Here is a 24,838-nt window from a genome sequence, read left to right as displayed (position 1 = left end):
GAGTCATATTAAGTGATCTGAGTGTGTGGAGATGGAGTCCAAATGGTTGTGGATGTTTCTGGTAGCGTTAATCTTGTTTGGAGGGTGGTGTGATGGATGTTGGGAGCAAGAAAAAATAGCTCTCTTGCTACTTAAATCTTTCTTCTATAATATTAATGGTCTACACAGCTGGGTGGAGGGAAAACAAATTAAGTACTTCCGATTGTTGTAAATGGGAAAGGGTCGAGTGCAACACCGCCACTGGACGAGTGATACGACTCTTCCTTAATCTTACAATGACAGAAACCGAGTATGATTTAGATTACCGTTCATATATGGTTGACTTCAATGAAAAGTTCAGTCAGAGTACTGATACTAAGAGGGATTATTGGTATCTCAACGCCTCTTTGTTTCTTTCCTTTGAAGAATTGAAGAGTCTTTATTTAAATGGGAATTCCATAGCTGGTTGTGTTCACAGTAGAGGTTCATTCACTTTTTCCTTACTAATTGCAAAGTCAATAATTTTTTTTTCATTTGGAAATTCATTTTTTATTACTTGTTGATCTTAATTAAATGTTAGTTATTTCTTTCCACTATTAAAAACTTTTTTTTCTTGTAGGTCTGGAAAGGTTGTCATCGAAATTGAACAAACTAGAGATTCTTGACTTAAGTGACAATAATCTCAATGATAGTACTTTATTATCCTTGAGTGAACTTTCATCTCTCAAGTCTTTATATCTAGCAAACAATCAATGCACAAAATCAAATCCTACCAATGGTAAAGTTATATATTGTCCTGTTATTTCATCATAATTTTTTATATGATAACTATATGTAAAAGTACAACTATAAAAGTGTAAAATGTAAAAGATACATATATTCTTGATAATTTATTAAATTATTTATTTTATTCTTTATTAATGATTTTTATTAAATTAAAATATTAACTAATTATTATTTATTTTCTTATTAACATTCAAAAAAATCCATACTAAAATAAACTTTCCTTGGTTGATATTTTTTATTAAATTAAATATCAACTAATTTTATGTAATAATAATAATATAAAAATAAATAATTCCACTAAATTAAATATTTACTAATTTTGATCTATCTGTTTTCTTAATTATATATATTGAAGTCTTTTTTAAAGTAAATAGTTCTTAAAAAATTTAAAGTTAACTATATTAAAAACTAGGACTTTTATTCCACTGACCATAACTAAATAGTAACACCATGATATATAATCCACAATTATCATGTTGCAGTTAACTCTGACAATTATTGATGACTATACCTAGTCATCACGGTGAAAATAAGTATTTAGCCATATAAAAGTACTACCATTTAGGAAAAAGACTAGGAATTAACAAGTAATAACAATTATAATAATCAACTGATTTTTTTGTAAAATAAAAAAAATCTTTATTAAAATAAAATATTGACTAAAGTAAATAATTATCTATTAGGGTGAATTGCTTATTACAGTAAAACACTTGGCAATTGTTTATCTAGCTTTTTTTCTTATTAATGCTCAGTTCTTTATTAAAGTAAAATAATGAACTGCTAATTAAATGCCATTATAAAATTTAAATAACCTTTTACAAAAAATTATTTATTAATAACATATAATTATTTATTTTTAAATCAACTTGAAAGTTAGAATCATCACTAAATTAAACTACTAAAAAGTCATTGAGAGAGAAAAATATCACTAAAAAAAATTCATCCCGAGTCTATTAAGTATCTAACTAAGCATAATGGTGTAATAATAACATCATCTATAATATTCGATAAGCACAATCAAGCAACCTGCACAAAAAATGTTGAAGGAAGGATTAGGAATACATTTAAACGAAATATTAAAATTGCTTCTTGCTATCCTGAGGACAAGTTCTACGTCCTTGATGAAAAACATAGCGTAGACCTAAGACAACGAGGCAAAGTACTTTCCCTTTAAACCTTTTATTTGCCGAGCATCATAAGTAATAACACGAGTATATAGGGTTTCACAAAATTCAAATTCATTTTTTTAATTTTCAGTATTTTTTATTGATATTATCTTTTACTAAGCACTCTCACTATGTCTATTCAAAGAACTGTATCAATTAATTATGTATTATCCTATTTTATACTTGAAAAATATGTCTTCATATTTTATTTCCCCTAATTATTTTTCTTTTTTCATTTTATTATTATTTAACTATTAAAAACTTTCTAAACTTCCCAACACTTCATAAATTATGGAGTCGTATTTAAGAAAATCACTTAGTTTCTTATAAAGGCTTTGTCATGATTATTTTGATATTTTATGAAAAATATTTCAATTAAATCTTTTCTTTTTTATTGTTTCTTTTTCTATTTTATTATTTTTCTATTTTATATTCTTTTTAAAAATAAATGAAAACTCCACTTACATCCTTTGTGATATGATATTTTCTCATATTATAACACCATAAGGGTTTTTTTTTTTCAAATAAAACCTTGTGTTCTACAACTGTTCTTAGGAGAGGTAACATTGATAAATTTTTAATTAAATTTTTATTAAAAATATAATAAGACCCTTATGTTTAAAAGCTTTATTTTTGCATTTGAACACTAAATTCCAAAATTCTTTCTTCAAATTAGAGACAGAAAGAGGATTGAACCTACTTAATTTTAAACGATTAATTTTAAAACTTTGACATTTATTATAATTAAATTAATGATTTTACAAACATATCAATCATTACATCAAATTTTATAACATTACAAAAGGATAATAAAATATATCTAGTTACCAATTTTGGTGATACTGAATCCTATTTTTATTATTAGTTTCTTGCTAATAACTTAATTTTTTTGGTAGCTTTCTCATCCTTTTGCTAATAACATAATGAAATAAATAAATTTTGAAGCTAATATATGATATTGATTTTTTTTAATATTATTGGTAGCAGGTATTAATAAGTTATCAAAGCTCAACAATTTGGAAATTCTGAATTTACATGGTAATGAATTAGGAAATGACATCCTATCACGTCTAAATGGTTTTACATCTTTAAAAACATTACGTTTGCAGAACTGTGCATTAGAAGAAACCATTCATATGATAGGTACGTAAGCCTGCTTTTAAGCTTTTTTTTTTATTTTCTTTTTTCTCTTAAAAATATTGTGCTTAATTTGTGAAAGTGCTTATTAGATGTTCTGTATAAATAGGCTGATATATTTTATTAGTTTTGAACAGAATTCAGTGATTTGATGAACCTGCGGGAATTGTATTTAGACAATAATGAAATTGAAAGTCTCGAATCTTTTCAAGGTGTAAGTCGACATTATTCATTAATTAATTATTTGTTCTTCAAACGTATACCGAATGTAAGTTTACTTAATATTCTTTTGGAGATGAAATTAGGAAACTCTTCTATAGAGAAAAGACAATTGAGGCTCATCAAAACTGAGGTGCTTGGTTTAAGTGAAAATCTTTTCAACAACAGCATATTCTCATTTCTTGGTGCGATATCAAATTTGAAATCTTTGCATATAAGAGATAACATTTTGGCAGGGCCAATAGATATTAAAGGTAAAACTATTTTTATTTTTACTCTCCTACAGTTATTAAATATGAGTTATTACATATATATGGTCGAAACTATATCTCGTTGTTTCATATAATTTATTAATTTTGTTTGTAACTCTCTTCAGCATTAAATGCTTTGAGCAATTTAGAGAAGCTGTACATGAGGTATAATGCGGTGAATGACTTTCTTCCATCCAGAGGTATATATTTATGAAAGAAATATTTAATTATTATTAAAATGTTAAGATATTACTAATGATGAAATTTTGTAAATCTTTTACAGAAAATGAAACAAAACTAAGGTTGATTAATCTAAAAGTACTTGATTTAAGTTCCAATCGCTTCAGCAGTAGCATTTTGTCACCCCTTGGTAAACTTTCAAATCGAAAGTCTTTTTATTTTGGAGGCAGCAAATTGAAAGGATCAATAGATTTAAGAGGTAATCAACATACCAAATGATCTTATTACCTACATGCTTTAAAGCTCATAATATTGTGTTTTATTTTAATTTAATTAATTCGTTTTGTGATTCATCTCAGAATTGGATGGTTTGAGCTACTTGGAGGAAATGTATCTAGATTTCAGTTTTGACGATTCGAACTTCCAAGGTATTACTAAATTCTGTCTTCCTCAATTTGTTCATGTCTGAAGTAACTATTATAAAATAAAATTTAATATTTCCAAACACATGAATTAAAAAATTAAAATTCAAGTTGACCAAAATCTTTTCCCTTGCTTCAATGTAGAGGCAATTTCTTATTTCACTGATTCATTGATATTAGTTTATGTTCATGAAATATTAAAATGCTCTTATTTAAGTAATAATGAATATCTCATTGAAGACTTTTGAGAGACATTGTACTTCTCCAACTTTTATTCTTAATGAAATTTTAGCTATTAAAAAATAAACAATATAAAATCTATACAACTTACAAGGTTGTGCCCTTCTTGTGAAATCTTTGTTTTGAGATTAGAAGATTGCATTTGCTTCTGCAGGGAAATTTGCCAGTTTCCTATTGAAAATTTTGAAAATTTATGCTTTATAATTTCTCAAAACAGGAAACTGGAAACCACAACTTACCAGTTACTACTGCTAGTGATAAGCACCTTATTCAAAACCATCTGGTCTTCTTCAAGGAAAGACCAATCCAATTCTTTTCCCCCAAAACTTTCCACCTACCCACACAAAACTACTACAAAAATCAAAACCTAACGATCTAACCACAGATCATCAATTTTGTTGTAGCAAAACATGATTGATTGAAATTGAATCACCCACGTATACCCTGTACCAACTCATCCTGAATTCCTAAACCCCTGTACATAACGTTCTTGTGCCAGCCCTTTACAAATAGAGATCACCCTATACAGTCCCATAGCACCGCACCAAACCTTCCAGACACAGCCCCACATCCTACAAAATGCTTCTCCCAAAAAAGCCAAACAGGCAACACAGGGAGTTAAATCCAAACAGGAAATTAACAAAATTCAACACCAACAACAGCAACCGACATCCCATTCCTCAAGCAGCAGCCAACCACCTAAAACCCAAAAAAACCATAAAAACCACAGGAAATTTACACAGCCCAAAATAGGTTATAATGAAATTCATATACATAAACAGTACCAGGCAGTCAAACTGCTATAATTATTAATTCTAAGAATATCTTAAAGGGAATATTTTTTATTTTATTTTATTTTACTTGTACGTCAAAAAAATTTGAAGTTGAAATACTTTCTTATTTGTTATTTATTTTATTTGCATATCAACTAGATTTAGGTCTAATTGATTATTATAAATAATCTTCTATCTAGTTTTTTATTTTAATCATCAAACAATTTAATTTTTTACTTAAATTTTGAATATTTTTTATATGATATAGTAGTCGACTTAAAGGGAATTTGTGATGATGCACTTGAACTCACTATCAATAGCCGAGCACTTCTACCTGCCCTTTCCCAGATCAATTCCTTCCTGATTCTTTTTTTCCCACTGCCCAGCCCACACCCTTCCCCTCTCTCCCCGTTTATCAATCTAGTTGTCCCCCTTTTTCCTGTCTCTTTCCTTATTGTCCTTTTCGACCTTTTTTTCTTTGCAAAGGTCAGTATATCACTCGCTTGTTCTTGTCCCGCTTGCACATGCCTTTCTGCTATTGTCCTTCTTAACCTTGTACCTCCAGAGTTGCACCCTAGACCCCATCCTACTTTCCCTCTCATCTTCACATGCCAACTCTACAGTTCTCTTATATTTTAGTTTTGCCACATGTCGTAATGTGTCAAGTCTGAAAACCCAACCGTTAGACATGAATACATTTAGAGAGTCGTCACTAATTTTTTTTACTTAGGTGTGATTGGTCACCTAATAAATTGATTCTATTCGACGAAATCCTAAATTGATTTTGGATCTGTTGAAAGAATAATAAATTGGTCTACGTATTTTATTTAGAGTTGGGTTCGGGAGTACGGTTACGCATAAAGAAGGATTAGCACCTCTGTGACGTCTGTTCTACGAACAATACCATTTAATCATATATTATCCTAACCTATTTTTATTTTGATGTTTTCTTAATTTTTATTTATTTAATTTGTCTTTTATTCTCTTGATCAAGTTAAAATATTTTATGATTTTTGACATACATAATACAATTGTGAGATGCATGACACAAAATCGAGATAATGTCAAACGAAAACCTTTTATTGAGCATACTTTTCGAATCTGCCCATCATTCTGGTGGGATTCAGGAGTATTCTCTCACCTAGGGAAATACCTGTGAAACTCGTCTTTGCAAATTTACTAGATAAATCTCATCATCGAGATAGTCGTTTGCAAGTAAAAATAGTACTTTCGTGAATGCAAATCCTAATGCGAGCAAAAGCTTTTTATCAAAGATATTTCTTCGAATCTTCTCATCGTACTAATGGGACACGAAAATATCTTTTTACCTAGGGTATTTACCGAAGAAATTCACCTTTGCATGCTTCCTCGGAAAGTCCCATCATTGGGCCTACGCTCGTATACAGAATATGTCTATATGTCATGATATGTAACTATGCAACAATGATACGCGACGTACTCGTAAATTCAATGTTCGTTTCTTATTTAATACTTTTCTTTGAGCTTACTTATCATGAACAAAATATTTTACATTTATTGATTGTTTTTGTATAACCATTTCCATTTCATCATATACTTTATTTATTTATATTTTAGATCACATTTTTTATTATACGTAGTTATTATTATTTATGCATATGTATCTTATCCATTTTTATTATTATGATTAGCAAATTTATTGTTATCATTGGTTTCTCATTTCTTTATATATTTTTTGATTAATTGGTGATTAAGTATATATAATTTCTTATTTATTTAAAATTGGAAACATTAGAATTACGACTTAAGACCCTCTTATCATACTGGTGGAGTATTAATCGAAATTCCTAACCTAAAAAAATTCTTTCAAAATCTCGACTTCTCTCGTTCTGTACGAATATCCCATCATCAGTATTGATTCCAAATCAAACATTATATTTTATACTTAATAATTCCTTACTTGGTCTTATTCTTTTATTTTATTTTATTCTATTTTATATTTATTTATTTATTCATTTATTGACTAATTTTTTTTTTAAAACCAAACCTAGAAACTCTCCTAAATATGAATGTTGATTCCAATTACATATATATTTTACCATTATAATCATTATCATCTCTTTTTATTTATTTTATTATTATTATTATTTTATTTTATTTGTTCAAATGTTTGTCTATATCTATTATTTTTATCAAATATTTACTCATCTTTTTTTTTTCATTTAATGCTTTATCTATTATTGCTTTTATTGCTCTTTATTAAGACATCATGTAATTTTTATGATATATTTTAATTTAAATCAAACAAAGTTTTAAACACTAAGTTTCTTTTTGATTACAAATAGACAAGCCCAATAAACACAATCAAACCAAATAACAAGGGTTGGGCTTTACTGATTTGGGCTTGGACTAGTCCAAACTACTGTAGAACTTTGGCCTGCATTGGAATGGAACCGTTTAGAGTTTTGTATGGCAACTTCCAAGCATAAAAAACGGCGTCGTTTTCACCTCTTCAACAGCACCAAGTCCTCACTAGCAAAACAACACCATTTTACCCTTATACCTAGCTATAAAAGCTCTCCTTTTTCTTTCTCCCCTCATGTTCTCCCTTCATTTTCTCTCTCTACTTGACGACACTCTCCTCTCTCTCTATTTTTTCTTTTCCTCTTCTTCTTCTTCTTTTTTTCCTCCCACGCTAGCATCACTTTTCTCCCTCCTTTCTTTCTTCTTCAGCGTCAATTTTTTCCCGTCGACGTCGTTCCTTCCCCATTTCCTCCCTCCCCGGCGTTGCTTCTCTCCCTCCCGGCACTTGACTTTCCTTATCCAGCACCATTCTTTCCTCAAACTAGCAACTCTAACCCTTTTTTGTCTTCACCAGCCGATGGCTCCCCACTCCCTATCTCTCACCGACCGACGGTACAACCAGTGCTCCCAAAATATCATATCCCTTTCTTCTCCACAAAATACCCAAACCAAAAAGCACTAAAATCACCCTCCTACCCCTCCCCTTTTTTTATATTTTATGTATACTGTATTTCTTTTTATTTCTTGATTGTTGTTGATTGTGGTTATGATAGTCTGCTGATAGTTTAGGATTTTTTATGGCTTATTTGTGGTTTTGGTTGCTTGAATCTGTTTTTTTTTTTTGACAGATTGGTGTTTTTGTTTTGTTCATGAATCTGGGTTCCCTTCCAAAATTCTCTCCTTTACTTCAGAGTCTTTTTAGGGTTCTTATAGAACCTAGTTGTCCAAATTTTTGGACAATCAAATAAAGCAATCACGCTCTGTTCAGCATGAAATCCGAAGGAGTGCCTTCAAGTCAAAAACAAATCTGTCGACAGTGATCTTCAAATCCCGACCGTCGGAGGAGCATTTAATGCTCCGTATTTGTTGACCATGGAAGCCAAGCATGGTTCAGCCTCTTCTCTCTTTTTATTTTATTTAATTTATTTTTTATTATATATATTATAGTATTATTTGTTTTTATTTTTGGTTAATTTTGAATGGGTGTGTACACCACATCACTAATTTCCTCCATGTCACCCACCATGTCCACCTCATCATCTTCCTTCTCCTTACTATAACTATTCCCAAAACTTTCCACTATTTGATCTTCTGTCGCTTCGCTCCTTGTTTTTGAGGCAACATTGGTCGAGTTTTCCTCTCATTTCTTTATTCTATCACTACTTTCGTCCTCTCCCTCCATTTTCGTTTGTTCTATTTAGGTTTCTTCTATTTAAATATATCATTTTTTGAATAAATTGTGAGAAATAGTCAATTTAATAATCATATTTCAAAAATAGCTTTCAATATGAAGTTAACTATTTTCACTTAACTTTTATCATGACCATTTCCCATTTTTCTCTCCTGCCATCCAGCTCTTTATAATTTTACCACCATCACCATCTCTCTATTAATCTCTATCAATCTCTCCATATCATCATCAATCTACATATCAAAGAACATAACATGATATAACATGATGAGTAACAATATATTCTTAGGTTTATTGGTTTACATTCACAAAAATCCTCTTTCTGTCTCTCTCTCATTATCTCATCATATTATCGTCGATTTATAATAAAAAAACATTACATTGCGAGTAATAACATGTTCTTGGGTTTATTGTGTTGAGTTTTTCAATGATTCAATCCGGTAGAACATTCATTTATGTGTAACAAAGTGATTCATGCCTTGGCGTGTAACATCAGTATGAAGAAGTAAGCTTTGGTGTGTAATATCTGGTGCTAAAGCTTTAACCTTTGCATGTAACATCTAATGCTAAAGCTTTAGGCTTGCAGTGTCGAACTCCATCAACTTTTTGGGATTTTTTGTTTTTTAAGACTATTTCTACAGATTAGTAGTTTTTGATATTTTGTATTTATATATATATATATATATATATATCTAAAAAATCTAAATGAAGGTGAGAGAAAGTGTTTTCCTCCAAAATTGTTAATTTTTTATTCTGTTCATCTTCTTTTTTATCTGAAAAATTTTATAGTTCATATTTTTCTGTAAGATTTTCTCAAAAAATCAACAATTAGTTTACATTCACAAAATCCAAAAGTTGATAAGTTGAAGTTATAAATGAAATGAAATTTGTAAATTAAAACATTGCCCAGAGTTATTACATGCCATGTCTATATGTAACAACTCTAAAGCACTGGGCATTTAACAAATTTTTTGAATATGGCATGGCATGTAACAACATTTGTTTCAAAATAGTGTATAGCAAAATTTTTTACACATGGCATGTAACAATAACATTTTTTAAACATGACATGAAACTTGCTCTTTTTGTATTTTACTAGAACATAAACTCTTAAAGTTAAACACCTTAAGTATGGTGTGCAACAATTTTTTCTTAAGCATGGCGTATAACAATATTTTTTTAAACGTAACATGTAATAACAATATTTTTTTGAACGTAACATGTAATAACAATATTTTTTAAATATGATATATAATAATAATATTTTTTAAACATAGCATATAACTTTGGTCTCTATTTTTGTATTTCATTATAATATAAATTCTTTGAGTTAAATACCTTAACTTGGTCTCTATCTTTATATTTCACTAAACATAAACTTTTAGAGTTAAGCACATTCACGATAGAGATAAAGTTTAAAATCAAAAAAGAATTTAATATGAAAAGGAAGACGCATTGAAAAGTTATTTAACATTATTGTTGGGATGAAATGGATTTGGACAAAAATATATTATCCAAAATCTCAAAATTTAAATAATTAACTTTTAGGTTATTTTATTGGTTACATTTCCTAAAATCATAAAAAAAAAATAACATGTAATAATTTTTTTTCAATATAACGTGTAACAATATTTTTTTCAACAAATGTGCTTGAATATGAGAAAGTTTTATTAATGGTAATTTTGTCAAAAAATCTTTTCTCTTAATTAATATACTTTTGTTTCTAAGTTACCTTACCTTGTTTTAAGTACTTTTTCTGTCTTATTCATGTTTATTTGTCTATGTGTTTTCTCTCTTTTCTGTTCGTTTTCTTTAATTATCTAATAATTAATATAATAAAATGTTTACAGGATTTTGTGAATTGAAGCATCTCCGAGAGCTTGATATCCAATACAATACTCTAAAGGGTAAGCTGCCCGAATGCATGTCCAACCTCACATCTCTTGAAAGATTAGATCTCCCTTCTAATCAATTTTCTGGAAATATATCTGTCCTTAAAAATCTAACATCCCTTAAAAGTTTAGATCTTTCTTCCAACCAGTTTTCTGGAAATATATTTTCCCTTAAGAGTCTAACATCCCTCCGAATATTGACACTTTCAAATAATTACTTTCAAATCCCAAGCTCATTAGGACCCTTCTTCAACCTTTCAAAACTCAAAGTACATCTATACAGACAATAATTCCATATATGCTGAAACCAAGATGCATAATTTGGCCCCAAGATTCCAACTGAATGAGATCAGTTTATCTTGTTGTGGAGATGGAGGATCATTTCCTCAATTCCTCTATCATCAACTGATCAAGGTAGATCAGTTCCCAAGTTGGTTGTTGGGAAACAATAAGAAATTAGATACACTAATTCTCATCAACAACTCTCTATCGGGTCCTTTTTGGCTACCATTCGCTTCACATTTGGATTTATCCGTTTTAGATGTCTCCAACAATTTCTTCAATGGCAGCATCCCAACAGAAATTGGAGCAAAATTACCATCGTTAATGTTTCTGAACATGTCAGAAATATTTTAACGGTAGCATTCCCTCATCTTTTGGTGATATGAGCTCATTGGAATCTTTGGACTTATCCAACAATCGTCTGGTGGGATACCTGAACACTTGGCCATGGGTTGCTCCTCGTTAGGACTCCTTGCATTATCAAATAACACGTTGCAGGGTAAACTTTTCTCCGGAGGTTTTAACTTAACAAACTTGAACGAGTTGCAATTGGATGGAAATAACTTCTCTGGAAGGATCCCAAATGTCTTGTCTAACTGCTCTGCCTTGCACACACTTGATCTAAGCAATAACCATATCTTTGGTACGATACCTAGTTGGATGGGGAATATGTCTAGTTTGTCAACGTTAGATCTTAGTAAAAACCATCTCTTTGGTAGGATACCACAGTGGATGGGAATTACTTCAAATTTGGAACAAATTGCCGTGGCAGATAATCATCTTGAAGGTCCAATCCCAGAGGAGTTTTGCAAACTCAATCATGTACTGGACCTTTCAGTAAACAACATCTCTGGGAGTTTACCATCTTGCTTCAAACCCTTAGGGTGCGTTTGGTATAAGACATGTAAAGTCACATTTCCTACAATGTGCCTAATTAAATTATATTGCAATATTTATTTTGTAACAGACCACTACAATGTAAAATTGTAATGCAATCACATTGCAACCAATAGATGTAATGTGATTACTGCCCAAAACCAATGCAATCACGTTACATTACACTCTGCAATGTCTTTAGAGGCATTTTTACCCATCATCTTTTAAAAAAATTACTCACAATCGGAAGCAAACAAAGTTTATCGTCGTTTTTGGGTTTAGGGTTTGCTGCTTTTTTTCCATTTTGCTAAAGTCGCTCCTCCTTCTTCTAGCTCTGCTTCTTCATTATCTGAAATTGTGGGTTGAAATCTCCCAATCTTCTTTTTCTTTCTCTTTTTTTATCTTCTTTTTGTATTCTTTAATCTGACTTTTTTTTATTAATTTGGATTTTTTTTATATTTATATTTTATGGTTTATCAGTGAAACAATTTGGCCCTTGATCGGCAAGAGAGGTTAGATTTCTAAGCTAATCTTCAACAAGAAGCACAGGTAATTTCTAACTTCAACTCTGCAATCATTCTTTAAAGAAAGATTAGAGAAATGGAGAAGGATGTTTTCGTGATATTGAAAACTAATGGCACACGCACAGACACAGAATAATGGGATTAAGATTGATGAGAGAACTTGTACTGTTCATTTGATTGCTCTTATGGGAGCTGATGAATTGGGGTTGACTTTACATTTCTTTTATAAGTGGTGGAAACAGGTGTTGATATTTCTGTTTATTCATTGACAGCTGTGGTTGATGGGTTGTGTAAAAACGGGGATGTGAAGAAAGGTAAGAGATAGTAGAGGAGATGGCAAATAGAGGGATTAAAGCCAATGTAATAACTTATAATATTATAATAGATGCTTGTGCAAAGAGTTGGGATTTTGAGGAGTTGGATTTGGTGTTAGGTTTGATGGAAAAAGCAGGAGTGGAATTCAATGTCGAGACCTTTAAATTTTTTATTGATGGGTATACAAGCTATGGGAAAATCAATGAAGCTGGAAGGTTGATTGGAGAGATGCATGACAAAGGTTTGAAAGTTGATACTTATTTGTATAATTTGATGATAAATGGTTATTGTAAGTTAGGATCAATAGAGAATGTGTTATTCTTGTTTGATAGAATGAGCAATAGAGGTGTAAAGCCAAATGCTGATACATATTGGTCGTTAATAAATGGGTATTCGAAGGTTGGAGAAATGGAAATGGCAATGAAGTATGTAAATGAGATGCAAAACAAGGGGTTTGAGTTGGACAAGGTTATGTATGATATGTTGATTGATAGATTTTGCTAGAATGGGTTGGTTGATGAAGCTTTTGAGTTGCGAATTGAGATGGAGAGGAAAGGATTTCATTCTGATATGTACCTATGCAATCAGATGGGGACATTATTGTGTGAGATTTATCAGATTGAGAAAGCAAAGATGCTACTCAACATAATGATTAAGAGGGGTGTATGCCCTAAAATAGTAAGCTTCACATCTGCAATCAGCTAAAAATGCAAGGAAAAAAATTTAGTGGAGTGGCAATATAAAGGGCTTAAAAACCGTTGTACGTGTTGTGTGAGAGATGACTTCCAGGAAGCTAGGGGCTCTGAAGCCAGATAACGTAAAAAGAAATTAAGACTTCATGTGATTGTTTTTGCCAACACCAACGCGGATGTCTCTTGAACAACAAACAGTAGCTGCTGCTGACAAGTGCTGACAATTTTTCAAGTTTCGAATGGAGCAAATCTTGCAGAATGCTATGGTGACAAAATTTGGAACCACGGATGGATTCGAACAGCAAACACCACATTATAATCTTTGCACTTGGGTTGCGTAACCAGAAAAAAGCTTTACTGATGTAAATAAAGCCTATTTTGAAACATCTAATCATGATTCAGAGCATATAGTATTGATGCAGAAAAGAGTTGTGATGTAAGTGGGGTTTAAGCAAAATTTGATTCACAGGGAGGGCCTCCGTCCCTAAATGAAGGTGTTTGGTTTCAGCCGAAAAGAAAACTTAGTGGCATTATTATAGTAATATAGTATGCCATGGAGGGGTAATGCTACCTTTTATTTTGATATTACTCCTTTTACTGTCAATCTCCCCTGTATTAGGCTTTATTCATAAAACTAAATTTGATTCAATGTGGTTGTAGCTCTCTGCATTTATCTCTTGCTTGATTTGTATCACAAGTCAGATCAAAATCTGAAAATGAAGTGGCAGTGGCACATGGAGATAGAGACCAATTAACTTGTCTCTAAAGCTTCTAATATAAGAAAATATACAATATAAGAAATTATATTAAAAATAAAAATAATGTCACGATCCGGAACTCTCATCGAGCCCGTGACAACCGCCGCGAAGCCTCGACAGACATTCTTTCCCCGAATGCCTTTCGAGACCTCGCAAGGCTTTTGTACCAGTTTTTCCATTCCTCTCTCTTTTTTCTTTTTTTTTTGAATAATAAAATAAAATAAAAGTATTAATTAAAATAATCTATTTTAATGTAAAACAATATATATATATATATATTTTTGAAACATCAAAAATTAATTTTTCTGCACATAAAAACAAAATAAATTTATACATACTGTATTATAGAAAACTAGAGTATACAATTTAAATTACAATGACACGTGGGCTCCCAAATAACTGAGAAGGTTTAAGTCTATAACCTTATTTTCTATGATGCAACTTCGAAATTTACTTCTCGATGCAATTGACAGTCTACTGCCTATTCTGAGCCTGAAAAATGTATAGGAAGAAGGGGTGAGATTATAAAATCCCAGTGAGTAGACAGACATCATCAAAATAATCTAAAGCCGAGTAATAGGAGATAATTAAAATAATTCATCCCAACCCATATAAATAATTGGATTTCATCCAATTACTCAACATGGCTTATGTACTTTTCAAAAACTTGGCCCTTGTCAAAAATCCATTCTCTGGGATACCCCGCGAAGGCATCTTAGCGAGACCGCCAAAGCTGTTTATTGTCACACACACAAACACATTTCACCTCCGACAACACAGCCGTTCCTCGGCGTTGGCTGAGTTTCAGTTTCACGTGGTGGGCAGCGTGAAGTGTACTCAAATCTTACCCCTGGAGTTATCCTACGTGCCTCTCCAATCAAGGTAGGCTCAATAATTGTGAATCGTGCCCTTCTAATTAGGCTGGCCCACAAACCCCGGTCACTGCAGTGCCCACTTTATAATCCACCAATCAATAAAATCACAATAATATGACATGGCTCACTTAACACATTCAAGGCAAATCGAATCAGTTCACATATTCTTTAAATCGTAAAAATAACCAGTCATACCCACATTTATCATAAGCCATTTAATGTCAAATCATGGATAAACAACACAATCATAGTATAGGTCTCCAATTACTCTATTTTTGAAATCATTATTAAATTTTTAAAAATTTTATAAAATTATTTTATAAAATCTCATTTTCCCATAAAACACAATAATTTTCCAATTAAACCATTTTTTCATAAAATCACATAATTAAATAAATCTACTCTAGATAATTAAGATGATAGTAAGTTTACTCACTGTACTAGGCGTATATATACTCCTATTCTCGGTCCTCGAGTGTAGTCTTTTACCCGTATCAGATAGCTCACCATCTATCCACAACACATGACACAAAAAATTCAATAATTTATGTCAAATCAATATATATTATTTCAGGCTCTTATCCATGCGTATGCACTAGATAGGGTGTGAAATGTTTGGACAATCGCTTAATCACAGTGTCTGACCTAACTCGCCTATACACGGTGTAAATTTCTAAAATCTCTAATTCAACTCCAATTCCATCCATTTCAATTTCAATTATCCAATTATATCCACAATACCTCTGTCACGACCCGGAACCTCCCTTGGGTCCATGACAACTGTCATGACGTCCCGATTGACACTCATTACCCGAAATACCAACCGGAACCCTGCAAGGCTTACATATCAGATTCTTTCATTTCCTGTGAGCAATCGTTGTTAAACATTCCATTTAAAACAATTACCGGCCGTTTCCGGCTCAAATAAATTCAAAGAAATTTTTTTTAAAGGATTTATAGACAAATATCACTATTCAAAATATTGATTAAAATATAGTATTTTTATATAAAACAATATTTATAGAAACACGTGTAAGAAATCTTTTATAATGTGTAAGTAAAATAAATTCATACATACAAAAATTTACTAAGTTATAATGTACAATAATGGTTACAATGACAAGTGGCCCAAAATACACCCAGTGTTGGTGCTAGAAACCTACTGTCTGTGTGGTAGAGATATCAACTGGAATCCTCGACAAAATAGGGTATCTACAAGCTACCACAGACCTGAAATGTTTGGAAAGGACGTGGGTGAAATTTTGCAATCCCAATGAGTAAACAGACATTATCATAAATATCTAAAGGCGAGTAAAATGGAGGCAAGTTTAAACAACAAATTACGAACCATTTCATAATGTTTTCAATTTATTTCTTAAACCATAAAATATTTGTAATTTACCAAAACAGTTGTTAAGGCTTATGTCTTTTATTAAAAACAAGGCTCAAGCCAAAACTAATCCTCGGGGATACCTTGGCAGAGGCATCTAACCGAGTCCGCCAAGGTTGTTATAACATTTACATGTGAAACATATTTTTATTTTTAAAACAAGCCGTTCCTTGGCGTTGGCTGAGTTACACATTCACGTGGAGGTTCGACGTGAAGTGAGCTCTAATACTACCTTAAGAGTTACCCCCCTCGCCTCTACAATCGGAGTAACTATATAACCGGGTTTACCATACCCCTTTAATAGGCAGTCCACGAAAATTCGTCACTGCAGTGACTAACCCACCAATTTTAATAAAATTTCGACAATATAACGTGGCTTTTATTTATTTATCCAGCTTGCATAGTAAAAATAGCTTACATAAATTTCCCAATGTACTTACAAAATATAGCCACATATACTTATATCTCATAAGCCATTCATAGGAAAATATATAATTTTTAAGACAGTTAACAGTCTCTAATTACTCAATTTCATAATCAACACAATATATTTTTTTTTGTCACATTTATTTCTAAAACATCAAAAATCTCGTTTTAATCTCATTTTCGTTTCATAAAATACATAAAGAGCATTTTTAAAATAAACTCTAGATAATTCACACCGTTTGTACAAACTAAAAGCTTTCTAGGTGCCCCGATAACTACTCATCGGGTACGATTTCCTTGCCTTTACCGGAAGGCTCTCCTCCAAGACACATTGCAAAAATTTACTCAATTCATCACATTAATGCTAAATAACTATATATTTGACTTAAATCCTATACTAATGCATGGTATGAAATGCAATAGCCAAAAATGGCTTAAACGCGATATTAACCTATTTTGGCACTTTACCCGATAAATTGCTAACGCACTCCATTTTAGCTCTAAATTGTCCCATTCTCTCTCCAACATTTCTAACCATTAATTATCAGCCAATATTCCTCTAAAATCACCAAAATCAACTCACTCTCTTCCTTGGAAAATTCGGCCAAAAATGGGACATTAACTTGGTTAATTTTTCACTTTGTTTTTCTATCACATTTAACCATTTTTCATCATTTTCTCTTCATTTCTCTTAGAATAAAAATCAGATTATCATCATTGTACCTCATTGTAGTTTCAGCCAAGGGTGGGTATTGTGACAATTTAATGCTTTCTTGCCAAATTTAATTTCTAAACACATTTAACTAACTAAAACTACCAATTTAACTAAAAATCAAAACCGAAAAATTTCAAAATCTCTCCCCTAGAATTTCGTCCAGCCCTTGATGTCACTTTTAGATCTCTCTCCTCAAGCATGCTAAATGAAAACAAAGGCATAAGAAATGTAGAAACCAAGCTAAAGTCGAAAAATCTTATCGTTAGACGCGTAAACGGGCGAAAAATACGAATTCTCCTTTGAATTTTCTTGTTTTTCTTTGGTATCCAATTATATCCACAATACCTCAATGATTGTGAATGTGGTCCAATTTATCAGTTCGGCCCACAAATTACGCTTTTACCTTTAGTGGGTAAAAATTTCAATTTTTTGTACCAAAAATTTCCATTTAATTTCCAACCTCATAATTCATCATTTTTCCATCTAATTCTCTTAAAATAAAGTCAACCTCATCCTCACACACCATTGGCTAGATTCGGCCTAGAGAAATTCATGGAGAAAATGAATATTTTTCTTGTTGTTTTACTCATAAACATGCTAAACTAACACTAAATACTAACATAGTTCAAAATCAAATTAATCTAACAACTTTCTCTCTCTAAACCCAGATGATCATATTTGAATCCATCATCAAAACACATAATTTAACCATGGAAAATAAGGAGAAATGCATGGAAATGATAAATCTTAAGCTAAGCTTGAAAAATCATACATTTAAACACTTGATTCCTTGAAAAATCACACTTTTTCTTTAAATTTTCTCACTCCAGGGTTTGTTCTTATTTCTCTCTCTCTCCTGCTGGTTTTTGCTGACCCTCCCAATGAAGAATTCTGGAATTTTCAAGCCTTTTAATAGGCTTAATAAAATATTATTATTTTATTTACCTTTTGAATATATTATTATTTTATTTTTTTCTAACCATCTTTTTTACTTTCTTTTTCTACCACTCAATCCTCTTCACTTGTCCATGTCTTCCATGAAATTTCTAGACTTTTCTAAAGTTTTGGTGGAGCAAATTTTTAAAAATTACACTTTTACCCTTGTAAAGTAAAAAAATACATTTTTACCCCAAAAACTAAAAAATTGCCCATAGACATATTTTTCATCCCTTATACTCATACCATTCTCCAATTTGTCAAATGTGATCTAAATTCTCTCAAAATCTCAAATTTTGTTCTCGAGTGGAAAAATTACGATTTTGCCTCTAGATAGTGAAAATTTCAGTTTAACTCCGAATTGATCCTCAAACTCTGAATTACCATTTTGAGTCATCCCTGAATTGTGAAACTCTTAATTTCACCTTAAAATTCCTATTTAAACTAGTTCGAGGCTTAATCGACTCAATGGTACCATTAGGGGCAATATCGTCTTTTAACGATTTCTCAAACTTCCTAAATATACAAACATTCTATCGAGCATGTGAATAATATTATAATTATTTTACAAAGCATGGTTTGACAACACTACCTCCCTTAAAATAAAATTTTATCCTCAAAATTTCACTTATCAACTCAAAGAAAAGGCGGGGTATTATCTTTTATTCGATGCTCAACTTCTCCTGTTATCTCATTTATAAGGAATCTTGAGTTTCTCCTCGTATTTATTTTCAACTCAACTTGAATACTTCACTTATATCTATTATTACCCTTTAGAATTTGATTAGCAATAATCCTCTCGATCATGAGTCTTTATGTCATTTAGGATTATACTAAGTGGTTTCCCAAGATAAAGAGTCTACGCAGCCTCTTGTCTATAATCGATGCTGCAGTCACTGACTATAAACAAGACTCTACGTCAACTTCACTATTCCGCTGTTTACCACAAGAGTTGCTTCATTTAATCACTTTTCATTCAACTGAGTTAATACAAGAATTATAAATCCTCATAGTAATCCTTTATGGTACTCATTTTCTATGCCACCGTCGTAATCCTTTATTCACAAATTCGTTACTTAACATTGATGTCCCTTCTCATTAATCTCTCATCCTTTATATTTCTTAAGATTTGACTTTGATCAATACATTATTGATCTTAATACTCCACAAGGTAATTTATTTCAATGTAGCCGTTGGAATCTACTTAATTAAAACAAATCTTTTACTTTTAGAGTTACTACCTTAGTCATTCTCAACAGCTTGGCTCCTTTTTGAGTCTATACCACAATTAGCAAAGTAAATTTTCTATCACAGATGCATGATCAGGATACTGACCCCAACATATCTATATTATCTATGTGATATGCCACCGTCATCCCTTAGGGCATATTTCATTACCAATATTCACATATCTTTACCATGATCATTTCTCAAATAAATTAAAACTTGTGGGGAAAGACATACTTTACAATTTATATCTCCCTTTATAAGCATCTCCAAAAATCCTCATGTCCTATGTCTCACCTTAGGACAGTCTTCCCATATGGTTCAATAGATCACAACTTCATCACACGCCTAATGATTCATTATTGATAGTATCCCACTATTCTCATAGTCGTAACCGATTATATTCCTTATCTTAAAATTTTACGGTATCACCTTCTAATTCCCTCCACACTCAAATTTATAATCCTTGACTTAACCCCGTTAATTGGTGATCAATTCATAGTACTGCAAGGTTTAATCGTTATTAAATCTAATAATTGCTGGAACAATTAATGGCTTCCTATTTCAACCTTCAATATTTATTTAAAATAATCGATCTTGCCACTAAGATAATTATTCATCCTCAATACTTATATTACTAATCTACCTTTGTCATACTAAAAGATTTTTATACTCCTTCTGGATTATTAAGTTCAAGACACCATCGGCTTTCAGCAGTAAAATTTGTTGGTCCCTCACTAACACTCTGTGAAATATCAGAAAAACTGTCCCCCCTAGACATGTTAAGTGTAATCCAACACACTTCAAAACCTATATGAAATCAAACGAAAATTACATAATCTCTTATACACCCTGCAAATAAACAGGTCTCTATATGCATACTCATGCATTCTATTTGACTTAACTTAACTCGGGGACACGCAGTGTTAGTGTGGATTTCTTAAAACAACTTTAAAACTAAAAACTTTAAAATCCAAAGCTTTAAAACCAAAATCTTTGATCTTTAAACCATACTCTGATACCACACAAATTGTCACGACCCGAAACTCCCATCGAGCCCATAACAACCGCCGCGAAGCCTCGACAGATATTCTTCCCCCGAATGCCTTTCGAGACCTCGCAAGGCTTTTATACCAGTTTTTCCATTCCTCTCTCTTTTTTCTTTTTTTTTTTTTTGAATAATAAAATAAAATAAAAATATTAATTGAAATAATCTATTTTAATGTAAAACAATATATAAATATATATTTTTGAAACATCAAAAATTAATTTTCTGCACATAAAAATAAATAAATTTATACATACTATATTATAGAAAACTGGAGTATGCAATTTAAATTACAATGACACATAAGCCCCTAAATAACTGAGAAGGTTTAAGTCTATAACCTTGCTTTCTAGGATGCAACTCCGAAATTTACTTCTCGATGCAATTGACAGTCTACTGCCTATTCTGAGCCTGAAAAATGTATAGGAAGAAGGGGTGAGATTATAAAATCTCAGTGAGTAGACAGACATCATCAAAATAATCTAAAGCCGAGTAATAGGAGACAATTAAAATAATTCATCCCAACCCATATAAATAATTGGATTTCATCCAATTACTCAACATGGCTTATGTACTTTTCAAAAACTTGGCCCTTGTCAAAAATTCATTCTCGGGGATACCTCGCGAAGGCATCTTAGCGAGACCGTCAAGGCTGTTTATTGTCACACACACAAACACATTTCACCTCCGACAACACAGCCGTTCCTCGGCATTGGCTGAGTTCCAGTTTCACGTGGTGGGCAGCGTGAAGTGTACTCAAATCCTACCTCGGGAGTTATCCTACGCGCCTCTCCAATCAAGGTAAGCTCAATAATTGAGAACCGTGCCCCTCTAATTAGGTTGGCCCACAGAACCCCCGTCACTGCAATGCCCACTTTATAATCCACCAACCAATAAAATCACAATAATATGACATGGCTCACTTAACACATTCAAGGCAAATCAAAACAGTTCATATATTCTTTAAATCATAAAAATAACCAGTCATACCCACATTTATCATAAGCCATTTAATGTCAAATCATGGATAAACAACACAATCATAGTATAGGTCTCTAATTACTCTATTTTTGAAATCATTATTAAATTTTCAAAAATTTTATAAAATTATTTTATAAAATCTCATTTTTCCATAAAACACAATAATTTTCCAATTAAACCATTTTTCCATAAAATCACACAATTAAATAAATCTACTCTAGATAATTAAGACGATAGTAAGTTTACTCACTGTACTAGGAGTAGATATACTCCTATTCTCGATCCTCGGGTGTAGTCTTTTACCCTTATCAGATAGCTCATCACCTATCCACAATACATGACATAAAAAATTCAATAATTTGTGTCAAATAAATATATATTATTTCAGACTCTTATCCATGCGTATGCACTAGATAGGGTGTGAAATGTTTGGACAATCGCTTAATCACAGTGTCCGACCTAACTCGCCTATACACGGTGTAAATTTCTAAAATCTCTAATTCAACTCCAATTTCATCCATTTCAATTTTAATTATCCAATTATATCCACAATACCTCAATGACTGTGAATGTGGTCCAATTTATCAGTTCGGACCACAAATTACACTTTTACCCTTAGTGGGTAAAAATTTCAATTTTTTGCACCAAAAATTCCCATTTAATTTCCAACCTCATAATTCATCATTTTTCCATCTAATTCTCTTAAAATAAAGTCAACCTCATCCTCACACACCATTGGCTAGATTCGGCCTAGAGAAATTCATGGAGAAAATGAATATTTTTCTTGTTGTTTTACTCATAAACATGCTAAACTAACACTAAATACTAACATATTTCAAAATCAAATTAATCTAACAACTTTCTCTCTCTAAACCCATATGATCAGATTTGAATCCATCATCAAAACACATAATTTAACCATGGAAAATAAGGAGAAATGCATAGAAATGATAAATCTTAAGCTAAGCTTGAAAAATCATACCTTTAAACACTTGATTCCTTGAAAAATCACACTTTTTCTTTGAAGTTTCTCACTCTAGGCTTTGTTCTTATTTCTCTCTCTCTCTCCTGCTAGTTTTGGCTGACCCTCCCAATGAAGAATTCTTGAATTTTCAAGCCTTTTAATAGGCTTAATAAAATATTATTATTTTATTTACCTTTTGAATATATTATTATTTTATTTTTTTCTAGCCATCTTTTTTACTTTCTTTTTCTACCATTCAGTCCTCTTCACTTGTCCATGAAATTTCTAGACTTTTTCAAAGTTTTGGTGGAGCAAATTTTTAAAAATTACACTTTTACCCCTGTAAAGTGAAAAATTACATTTTTACCCCAAAAACTGAAAAATTGCCCATAGACATATTTTTCATCCCTTATACTCATACCATTCTCCAATTTGTCAAATGTAATCTAAATTCTCTCAAAATCTCAAATTTTGTCCTCGAGTGGAAAAATTATGATTTTGCCCCTAAATAGTGAAAATTTCGGTTTTACTCTGAATTGATCCTCGAACTCTGAATTACTATTTTGAGTCATCCCTGAACTTTGAAACTCTTAATTTCACCTTAAAATTCCTATTTGAACTAGTTCGAGGCTTAATCGACTCAATGGTACCATTAGGGGTAATATCGTCTTTTAACGATTTCTCGAACTTTCTAAATATATAAACATTCTATCGAGCATGTGAATGATATTATAATTATTTTACAAAGCAGGGTTTGACAAATAAAGTATATACTTGTAATAAGAAATGAAAAATAATATATATTTAATTAAAAATATATTTATAAAATGACATTATATAAAAATTAATAATAAAAAGATACATGTTAAACTTGTATTTTAATATATAAGGGTAGTTTTGAAAATTAACATTACATAGTAAAGTACTTGTAAAACAAACACTACAATATTATCTTCTCTGCATTTTAATCATTACATTACTTATATACCAAACACTGCAATGTTATCTTCCCTACAATCACATTGCTTGCAATCACATTACATTGTGAAATACCAAATGCTACCTTATTGATGGTGAAGTTTTATCTAAAAATAAGCTACAAGGGCCACTACCAGATGCTTTTCGTGACAGCTATTTTTTAGTGACATTAGATCTCAGCTATAACCACTTGACTAGCAACATTCCAAATTGGATTAGCAGGCTTTCTGCTTTGAGTTATCTTCTCTTGAAGAGAAACCACTTTGAAGGTGAGATTCCAATTCAGTTATGCAAGTTGGCTCAATTAAGCTTGATTGATCTTTCTCATAATAATTTGTCTAGTGGTATTCCCTCGTCTAAAAGTTATTGCCTTGAACTTTTTATCCAACCAATATGTTAATTTTCCTTTTACAACTTCTAACGGCACAAAGCCCTTGATTGAAAAACCAATAAAATACACAATAAAGAGCATATCGTACTCTTACAAAAGAAAAAACATTGCATACATGTTTGGAATTTATCTCTCATGTAGCAAGTTAACAGGTGAGATTCCTTATGCAATGGAAAACTTTACTATGGTCTTTGCATTGAACCTTTCTCACAACAGTTTGACAGGATCAATCCCACAAGCGCTTTCTCACCTTGTACAAATAGAAAGTCTAGAGCTTTCTTACAACAACTCGAATGGGCATATTCTTCTTGAACTTGTGAAGTTACATTTCTTGGCATTTTTCAATGTGCCATACAACAACTTATCTGGAAAGACACCTAAAAGGATTGCACAATTTGGAACATTTGATGAAAGCAGTTATCTGGGAAATCCTTTTCTTTGTGGCCCACCATTGCAAAAGAACTGCTCAACAATTGAACCATCATTCACACCAAAGGCTTTAATTGGCAACAGAGGAGACAGTGGCCTAATTGACATGGATGCCTTTTAAGTGAGTTTCATCGTGTTTTACATAATAGTGCTATTGGCTATTGCTGCTGTGCTTTACATATATCCTTATTCGAGACAAGCATGGTTCTATCATATTGAAACGGGCATTACTTCTTGCTACTATTTTGTGGTTGACAATCTGCCTAGAGAATTGCATTGTGGAAATATGTAG

The 24,838-nt window shown here is 31.5% G+C and overlaps 1 pseudogene; it reads left to right on the top strand.

Moving 5' to 3' along the window:
• Positions 1–24,838, top strand: LOC108663218 (cuscuta receptor 1-like; annotated as a pseudogene).

This window comes from Theobroma cacao, chromosome 9 (genome assembly GCF_053813885.1).
Source record: "Theobroma cacao isolate CCN51 chromosome 9, ASM5381388v1, whole genome shotgun sequence".
Lineage (NCBI taxonomy): Eukaryota > Viridiplantae > Streptophyta > Magnoliopsida > Malvales > Malvaceae > Theobroma > Theobroma cacao.
This window is presented reverse-complemented; position numbering and strand designations above follow the sequence as displayed.